General features: G+C 43.4%; 1 protein-coding gene across 1 annotated transcript in view; it reads left to right on the top strand.

The window, feature by feature from the left end:
• Nucleotides 1–8,885, top strand: part of ADARB2 (adenosine deaminase, RNA-specific, B2 (non-functional)) — a 430,525-nt gene that overhangs the window by 383,895 nt on the left and 37,745 nt on the right. The window lies entirely within an intron of this gene.

Below are 8,885 nucleotides of genomic sequence, written 5' to 3'. Positions count from 1 at the left end.
AAAAAAAAAAATACAATTTTTAAAAATAAAATAAAACCACATTAGCTGGGGGTTGGGGATGGGGCAAGGGGAAATTTGGTGAAAGGAATCAAAGATACAGATTTCAGTTCTATAATAATTTCTGGAGTATAATGTACAGCATGATAAATAGTAATTCATTGTTGTGTATGTGCAAGTTGCTAGGAGACGCGGTCTTAAAAGTTCTCATCGCAAGGGGAAAAAGTTTAATTTATATATGATGAGGAATGTTAACCAGACTTACTGTGATCTTGTCACAATATATACAAATATTGAATCCTCACACTATATACCTAAAACTAGGATGATGCATGGCAATTATACCATAATTAAAATATCTGAATCTAAAAACAAACAAAAAACCAAAGGGAAAATCTTCAGGGTTGGGAGGAGAGTGCCCCAAAGGGAAGGCACCCAGGCCGACTCTGGTGGCACAGCAGGTTGGAACACTGCACTGCGAAGCTAAGCCAAGCCACAGCGGCTTGTGCTAGTTTGATAACCACCCAGAGGTGACACACATGGTGTGGCAGACCTCTCCTGATCTGCCCGCTGCTCCCCTCAGCAATGTACTTCATCAATCAGCCTGTTCTCTCCACTCTGTCTCTGGTGAATCCTCTCACCACCCCTGTACCTCTGGCCTGTACCCTAGTTCTGTATACATACATAAATAAATCGTTTAAAAAAAAAAAAAGGTAAGGAAAGAGAGAGAGAGAAGGCACCCACCAGCCACCAGCAGCAGATGTCAGCTCCAGAAAGCTTGTACCTTTACAGCCATGGAGTCATCTGAATGAGACTGAACTTAGTTAGCACCCTTACTCCTAATGTCACCCCAAGGACAGCGAACAAAGCCGGGCTGGAAGAAGGGACTGGGGGAAGTTGTAGGACCTCTAACTTGAAGGGAGGTTCAACGTTTGTAACTACGCACCCCCAAAATCTCTTCAATCCATGAATGCAGTCCAAGTTGAGTCTCGAGATGGTCAGTTTCTCAGAAGACAGCCACTCACCACCCGCTGCACACAGTGCCTGTGAAGGGATGGCAGGAGAAAGAAGCCAAGTCTGTTTGGGTTGTTTTCAGTTTCCACCCAGTAAACACTGCTTGTTCCGCACAGGACTGCACGCAAAGCAGCCCGAATCCAGCCCTACAGGAAGCGCCTGAGGCAATGCAGGGCACAGGTGCATGATCAGGCATCTTCAAGCCCTTTATGCCTTTCACAACCATCGGTAATAAGCTACCCCACCCTTTAGTTACCTGTAATGGGGGTCCTCGCCCTTTCCACCCCGGAGGCACTCAGAGCAGCATGAAGGTAGCAAATATTCCACACACTTTGGTGGTTTTATTCTCCTGACCCCAGAAATGACTTGTGCAAATAGAAACACCAATGGAATTGGAAAATAAATAAATAAAAGCTTTGAGACGTTTTCTTAGTGTGCTCAATTGAGGCACTGTCAGAAGTGACATTCCTGGACACTGCCTAATTTATTTCTAGACATCCTAGTGAGGTTTATAAGCACTGGTGTTTGGAGCTTTAAAAAAAACGATTCATTTTCCCTGACTGGCGCAGACACCCAGCCTCAGTGGATTTAATGCCCCACGTGAGTTCAATACAGTGCACAGGCCTCACAGGGGCTTCAAAGTAGACCTCTGCTGTCAGGGAAGACAAAGCAAACTTGACATCATTTGAGGAAAGCTCACTGCTGACACTGTCCTCCAACAAGCCCTCTTCTGCCCACAGAGGGCCCCTATACACACAGGGGGACACTTCGACTTAGATTTCATGTTGTTTATTTACCGGAATGATTTATAATCATCTAATTTGCCACAGTTGTGACCACTAGTCATCTGACTAAGATTTATTATTGATGACTTTGCATTGTGATTTTTGTTATAATTTAACCTTTGAGGATAGACAACCATTTAGCAAAAAGTATAAAGAGGTTTACCATGAAAACCTCCCTCTCACCCCACACTGCAATCTCTGTTATTCCTAGTCTTCTTGGTGAGACCATCAGCCTGTGCTAGGTATAGTTGAACACAAGGCCTGAACCCTCTTTATCTCGAACTTTCTTGAGCTTATGTTTGCAGGGGACAACCTTGAGAGTGTGGTGATGTTCCTTCTGGGACAAAACACAGATGCATTGTCACCAACCATAGTGAAGTGGTGAATTCCCCAAACTCTGTGTCCCTCAGCTGCTCCAAAACCCCCCTCCATGTGTGACCCCCTCCAGGACCCATGTACTTGGGACAACAGCAAAGCCAGCAGGGAACAGCTTACCCACCTGCGGGGCCGGAATGCCCTGTCTCTAACCCAGGCATCTCATGTCTTCTGCCAGTATCCAGGAGAGAGTAACAATAACAAGTAATGGGCTTGCCCACTGACACATACTCTGCGAGAATTTCTTGACACCTAAGCAAAGAAAAATATTGATAGATAGTTTCTTATCTTCCCCTGTCCACTGCAAAAGATAGGCTACTGAGAATTCTTTCTATATCCATGGAGAACTCCTCTATTCTTTCTCAGTGCTCCACAGGTGCCCATGAACTGTACTTAACCAGTGTCCTGTTGGTGGGCACTTGGGTTATTTCTATTATCCTGCTGTAACAAACATTGCTATAGCCATAGCTTTGAACTTACATCATTTTCACACATGTACAAATATATGGGTAAGAAATAGCCAGAAATAGAATTGCTGGATCAAGTGTACATATGTTTATAAACTTATTGGTAATGACCAATAGTGTTAAGTTACCCTTCACTGTGCTCTGTCCACGTATATTTTTCCCACTATTTATAAGTATTTTCAAGTGTACATTAAAAGCATTTCTCTATCAAGCTGATAGATAAAGAATTATAGCTCACTATTCTTTTGACATTTTTTATTAGTGAAGTTGAATGTTTTTCTGTGTATTTAACAACCATTTATATTTTCTTTTTGTGAAGTGTTTTAATTAGCTTTTACTCCATATCCTACTGGGTTTTATATATACTAATTTCTAGAGTTTTTATATTAAAGAGCTATGCTTTCTTTGTGATATAATAGGATTTTTTCTGTTATCAATTGTCTTCTTACCATATTTAAGATATCTTACCATGTTGAATTTTTTTTATTTTCATGTCATTTCATTTGGAATCAGACATGAGAATATTGCAGAATGAAGTCAGCCATAGTAGTTGTATTGAAACTTACTAATGTTTATATCTTTGGGGCTTTGGATTACAATTAGAAAGCCCTTTCACCTGCCAAATTTATATTTTTTAGACAACCAAATTTAGTAGTTTACATTCAGGTATACTATCAGTATTATTGTATATTCTATGGCTTTAGACAAATGTCCAATGGCATGTATCCACCATTACAGTATGATAGAGTATTTCACTACCCTAAAAATCTTGTTCTGACTATTCATCCCTCCCCCCTCAAGCCCCTATCTACCACTGATCTTTTTTACTGTTTCCATAGTTTTTGCCTTTTGCAGAATGAAATATAGTGCAAATCTCACAATATAAGGACTTTTCGGGCTGGTTTCTTTCCCTTAATAACATGCACTTAAGGTTCCTCTGTGCCTTTCATGGTTTGATAGCTCATTTCTTTTTAGTGCCGATTAATACCCCATTGCCTTGATGTAACAGTTTATCCACTCACCTACTAAAGGACATCTTGGTTTCTTATGCTTCTTAATTTTGACAATTATGAATAAAACTGCTGTAAACATTCATGGGCAGCTTTTTATTCTTTTGCATCTAAACCTTTGATCCATTTGGCATTTATCTAGTACACAGAACAGGTAAAGATGCAATGTTATTTTTCAGATGGTTCTTCAGTTATTAGATACCATTAATGGAAAAGTTTCTCTTTGGCCCACAGGTTTCAGAGGTTATTACCTTCATCCTGCACTAAATTCCTGTATGAGTTTGGGTCGATTTCTAGATGCTCTACTTTGTTCCACTTGTCTGATTTCATGCTTCAGCCCTCACAGTTATCTGTTATTGAGCCTTTACAACTCGAGATCTGTTCAGGTTAACCTGCTAACATCAGCCTTCTTTTTCAAAATTGTCTAAGTTACCCATTAAAGTCAATATGCATGATTCAAAAACAAATAACAAAACTAGACTTTTAAACTAGGTTGTCTTGGTCCAAAACAAAGCACTACTGCTGTTTCCATTGGAATCATGTTTACCTTAGTGATAAATTTAGAGAGAAATCATGATATTGATGTTGCACATCTTTCTCTTCATTCAAATTGGGTTGGGGGTCTTAGCATTTTATTCATTATTGCTCTTGTTCATTTCTTGCTAAATTTATCCCTATCATCTTGTTCGCACCTACTATAAATGGTGCCATTTTTCCTTTATAGTTTCTTCTGGTTGTTATGTGTATCTATGAAAGTTATTGATTTCTGTATATTAACTTTGCGCCCTATCACTTCATGGAGTTCACTGATTGTTTCTAGCAGCACTTCAACTCAGTTCTCCTGAGGTTTGCACATCTACAACCACAGAGGTTCAAACGGGGATCATGCTCCTACTCTTCCGTTGTGTGCCATTAATTTCTTTCTCTTCTTGTTGGTTAATAGCTTCGGTAGACGTTAAGTAGTGGAGGGAGAATGGGCATCATGGTCGTGTCCCTGAGTACAGTTGAAATTCTGCAAATGTTTGCTCATCAAGCATGATGCTGTGTGTGTGTGTGTGTGTGTGTGTGTTTGTGTGAGTGCGAGTGTTTGAACAAAAATAACATTGGAAAAATCCACCTATGCTATTTTGCTGAGTTTTTATCAAAAGTGGTTCTTGGATTTTGTCAGATGGTTTCTTAGATGTTGTCTATAAACATATTTTTGTAGTGCATTTTAATTTTTTGGATATAATCAATTGTTATATTTGTGAGATAAACCCACCTTGTAGTGCTTGTTGTTATTCTTCTCTAGTGCTTAGTGGTCAATATTTTCAATAGTCTTTACATCATATGTTGTTTAAAGGTCTGCCTTTAAAGCTTCTACAAAATGAACTGGGTTTTGTGCTTTGGTTGAAAGGGAGATCTTTGATCAGTTTTCTATTTATTCCATAAAAAATCAGTAAATTTACAATCTCTGTGACTATTTTTCTAAACCTACAGGATCCTAGTTTTCCTCTCAATAATAATTTGGGGAGGGGGGTAAAATGAGGCAGGGGTGGATGACCAGGAACCAACATGCAGTTGAGTCCTGTTTCTATACCTGTTTGTATCTCGGTGATGATTGTAGCATCACCGCCATTGGGGCCACTCCCGGTCCCCTTACTGGGACCAGCCCATACTAGGCAGTGAGAACAGCTCAACCCTGTCACTCAAACCAGACCAACTGTGCATCCTGCATATTCCAGAGTATTCTATTCAATCACCTTGAAGCCAGATTCAGGAAACCTCCTCTTTGCTTTCCCCCAGTCTAGCTTAGTTCCCCGACTTTCTTCCATGGCCCTACAGGGAGAACTCAGACAATAAACCACTGCCTGAGAATACAGGACTCAGCCTCTGCTTCCAGGAGGCAGGGCAGGAAGCCACCACCCTCCCCCTCCACTCTCCTTCCCTCCTCTCCCTCTGTCTCTCCCATGTCAGTGATAGTGGGTGTGTAGCACTTTCCTGGTGTTTATCACACAGTATCTTATTTTGTAGACACTTCTGTCGAAGGTTAGGGCTGTCTGTACTAGCTTAGTGTCTCCTATTACTTAGTGTGGTGCTGGCACATAGAAGGTGGGATTAATGAAAAGTGAATAAGCAAATAATGCCCTTTTTAAGCCACATAATTGTGTTGAATATGACAGAGCTTGGAGTCAAGCAGAGTTGAGGATTAATGAGGGGTGAAAGGAAAGCTTTTTTTTCTGCAGCAGTAATTTCCATAGAAGCAAAAGAGGAGACTAAGAACCTCAAGAGAAAGCGGTACCAATTCTTAAATCACTGTCACACTGCATGAGCCCCAGACACCTAAATAGGGAAAACTTAAGAAATAATTATAAATGTTATTTTCTGTCACTCTAAATACCTGCTTTAATTAAGGTGGATTCTGAAAAAATAAAAAGATTTTTCCACCAAAATGGCTTCGTCATTAGCTATTTGTCAGCAGTGAATAGGTCACCTGATAACTTAGTGAGAATGTGGCTCCTGGCGCTGGCTCGCCCTCAGCCCATGTCACAAGGTTCTGCTGACAGAGGTTCTCACGGCACCTGGAGAACAGTCCCAATGGGGAGCTGGGGCCCAGCACCTGTGGGACAGCCCTGCTAGGTAGTGCTGGGACAGGGCCCTGGACCCTGCAGAAAGACAAACAGCTGTGGTTTGAGATACTTTTACACATTTTAGTCACTCATGGGTTAAAAAAAAAAAAAAAGCCTCTAGGGATTTCACTCTATTCTATGCTCACTTTTCATAAAACAAGATGATAGCTTTCAGATGGCAGAAAAGTTACGTGGCCCCTTGTTTCCTGAACCTGCTCAGCAGAGGGGGACCAGATGGCCACTCAATCAGAACCCCAGGCGTGTTTCAGGGTTGCAGAAATGGAGCCCAGGAAGGAGCTAGGAAGGGGACAGGCAATAACTGCCCTCATTGGCCATCGTGTGGTCTGTTCCACCTGCTGGTCTCTGACGACAGTGTTCCCCCTTTCCTCATATGCAGGACCATTCTCCCCTTTTTGTCCTCCTTGCTCCCCCATTTTATCTTAAGAAGCTCCACATGTTGGGGTGGATAGCAAGGGGCGTGGGCAGATGGATGTCACTCAATCTTCAAAGTTACCTTTTCAATATAGGAAGCTTCTTGTCTGAGCAGCAAATATGGATGATTACATGCTCAGCACTGTTGGGCATTTGGGAAAGAGATTTAATTTTAAAAGCTTCACCTAGTGAGTTCTGGATGCCTACATCAGCTCTTTTCTTCTTTTTTAAGATTTGTTTATGCATACATATCTGGGGTACAGGCCAGAGGTACAGGGGCTGTGAGAAGCTTCACCAGAGACAGAGTGGGGAGCAGAACAGGCAGATCGACAAAGTACACTCCTGAGGGGAGCAGCAAGCAGGTCAGGTGAGGTCTGCTGAGCCATGTGGGTCACCTCCGGGGCCAGGGATTGAACTCGCACTGAAGCAGCTGCAGCTAGCTTGCAGTGCTGCATTCTAACCCGTTGCACCACCAGGGAGGGCCTATATTAGCCCTTTAGAGAGTGGCCCCAAGCACTAGACAGAATGGCATGACCGCTGATGACCTGTGCCGCAATGCTGACCACACCAGCATATCTGGAACCAGTGAGCATGTGTTCAAAGTGCAACAGGGTGTCCTGGTGCAACCTGGCAAGCCCAACTTGTTCATCAGCAACACTGCTGGCTGCACCAGCCAGCCTACCCAGTAACATACTTCTTAGGAGATTTCGTGGAAATTCTGGTTCCTACCCTAAAGAAATTTGACACTTAAGTGAAGAACATACCTCCTCTCCTAGATACCAAATACCTGTCAGTGCAGGAGGAAGGCTTTTCTAGAACCTCCTTGAATAGAGCTGATGGCCTTTACATTAAAAGACAGTAATTCTGGGGCTTTTTCTTGAGTTTCTTCTGTTTCACTTGCAGAAAATATCACTTTTGCTGGTGAGACCCCTTTGACTTTATCAAAATTAGCTCAGTTCTGTGAAAAATAGGCATCTCTGTCTTCAGTGGTGGTTTTCTGGTGGGAAAAGGGAAATGTGAGGCTGATAAAGGAGATAATAGTGAAGGAGCTGGGGGAGGACCAGCATCTTCATCCGTTGGTGGGTACTAGACAGGAGAGATTCTAAAAAAAGCCTTTTCAGTGGAAACTGCTCTCACCATTGCAAAGAGCTCCCATCGTCCCCATAACTGGGACCCTCTGGGAGAGTTCCACTCTGGGCCTCACTTGACTAATGGACTCTTGAGCAATTATGATACGGGAGCAAACTGAAACCTCATCTCCTAATTCTTACAACAGATGCATGGGATCGCGCGTGCGCAGGCTTTCTGGGCCTCATGCAGCTGCCGTCCTGACACCCTACAGCTCAGGGAGGATGGCTAAGCTGCTTCCCTATGCTCCTCCTGAGCTGTGAGGCTTCAGAGCCTCTTAGAAACATTGGGTGCCTGATGCAACAGGAGGCATCACTACCAGCGTCTCCTCTCCATCTGCCCTATGACGTTAGGGGAAACGGAAAGCCAATGCTGTTGAATCAGAAACTGTGCACATTTTCACTGCTGTTGTACATAGTGTGTGGTTGCAAGTTTCAGACAGCAGAAAACCCATATCTTGGGCTCTGCTGCTGGAATGAGGCTGAGCAGCCATGACAGCGGGGGTCCAGCGGCTGCTGGCCTAGCGTAGGAATAACTGGGGAAGGGGCTGTGTCCTCCCAAGCCCTGGGATCCTGGCATGATCCATGAAATTCAGTTCTGTACCAGGGCACGGGGCCAGTGTTCTCTGCGTGATTTCAAGACACTGGTGTTAGAAGGACACTGGCAGAGTATCTTGATAACTCTGAGAGACAACTAAGTCCATGCAGGCAGCACAGATTCTGCGGGTGCCCAGCTGTCACAGGCAGCTCTTCCCAAGCCCTGGCCAATGCTACAGATCAATGGGGCCCAGCCAGGGTCGTGGGGTCCTTGCCTGCTTATACCACCGCCCCTTCTGTCCTGGGCACAGAACATTTCCACCAGTCAATCTTTCAGTCAAGATGCAATTTTCTCAACCCAGAGGAAGGTGTGTGAGCAGCTGGATTTTGGGGGTTCAGCCCAGATCATTACAGAGCAACCAGGGTAAGGCCTCTGCATACTTCCCTTTGGATTTGTAGCAACACGCAGCAGGCTTGAGCAACCTGTCTCTTGGTCTGGGCTCGTGTCTTGGCCCATGTGGCTTGTTTGGTG

The sequence above is a fragment of the Condylura cristata genome, unplaced genomic scaffold, assembly GCF_000260355.1.
Source record: "Condylura cristata isolate star-nosed mole 26May11 unplaced genomic scaffold, ConCri1.0 scaffold00030, whole genome shotgun sequence".
Classification (NCBI taxonomy): Eukaryota; Metazoa; Chordata; class Mammalia; order Eulipotyphla; family Talpidae; genus Condylura; species Condylura cristata.
This window is presented reverse-complemented; position numbering and strand designations above follow the sequence as displayed.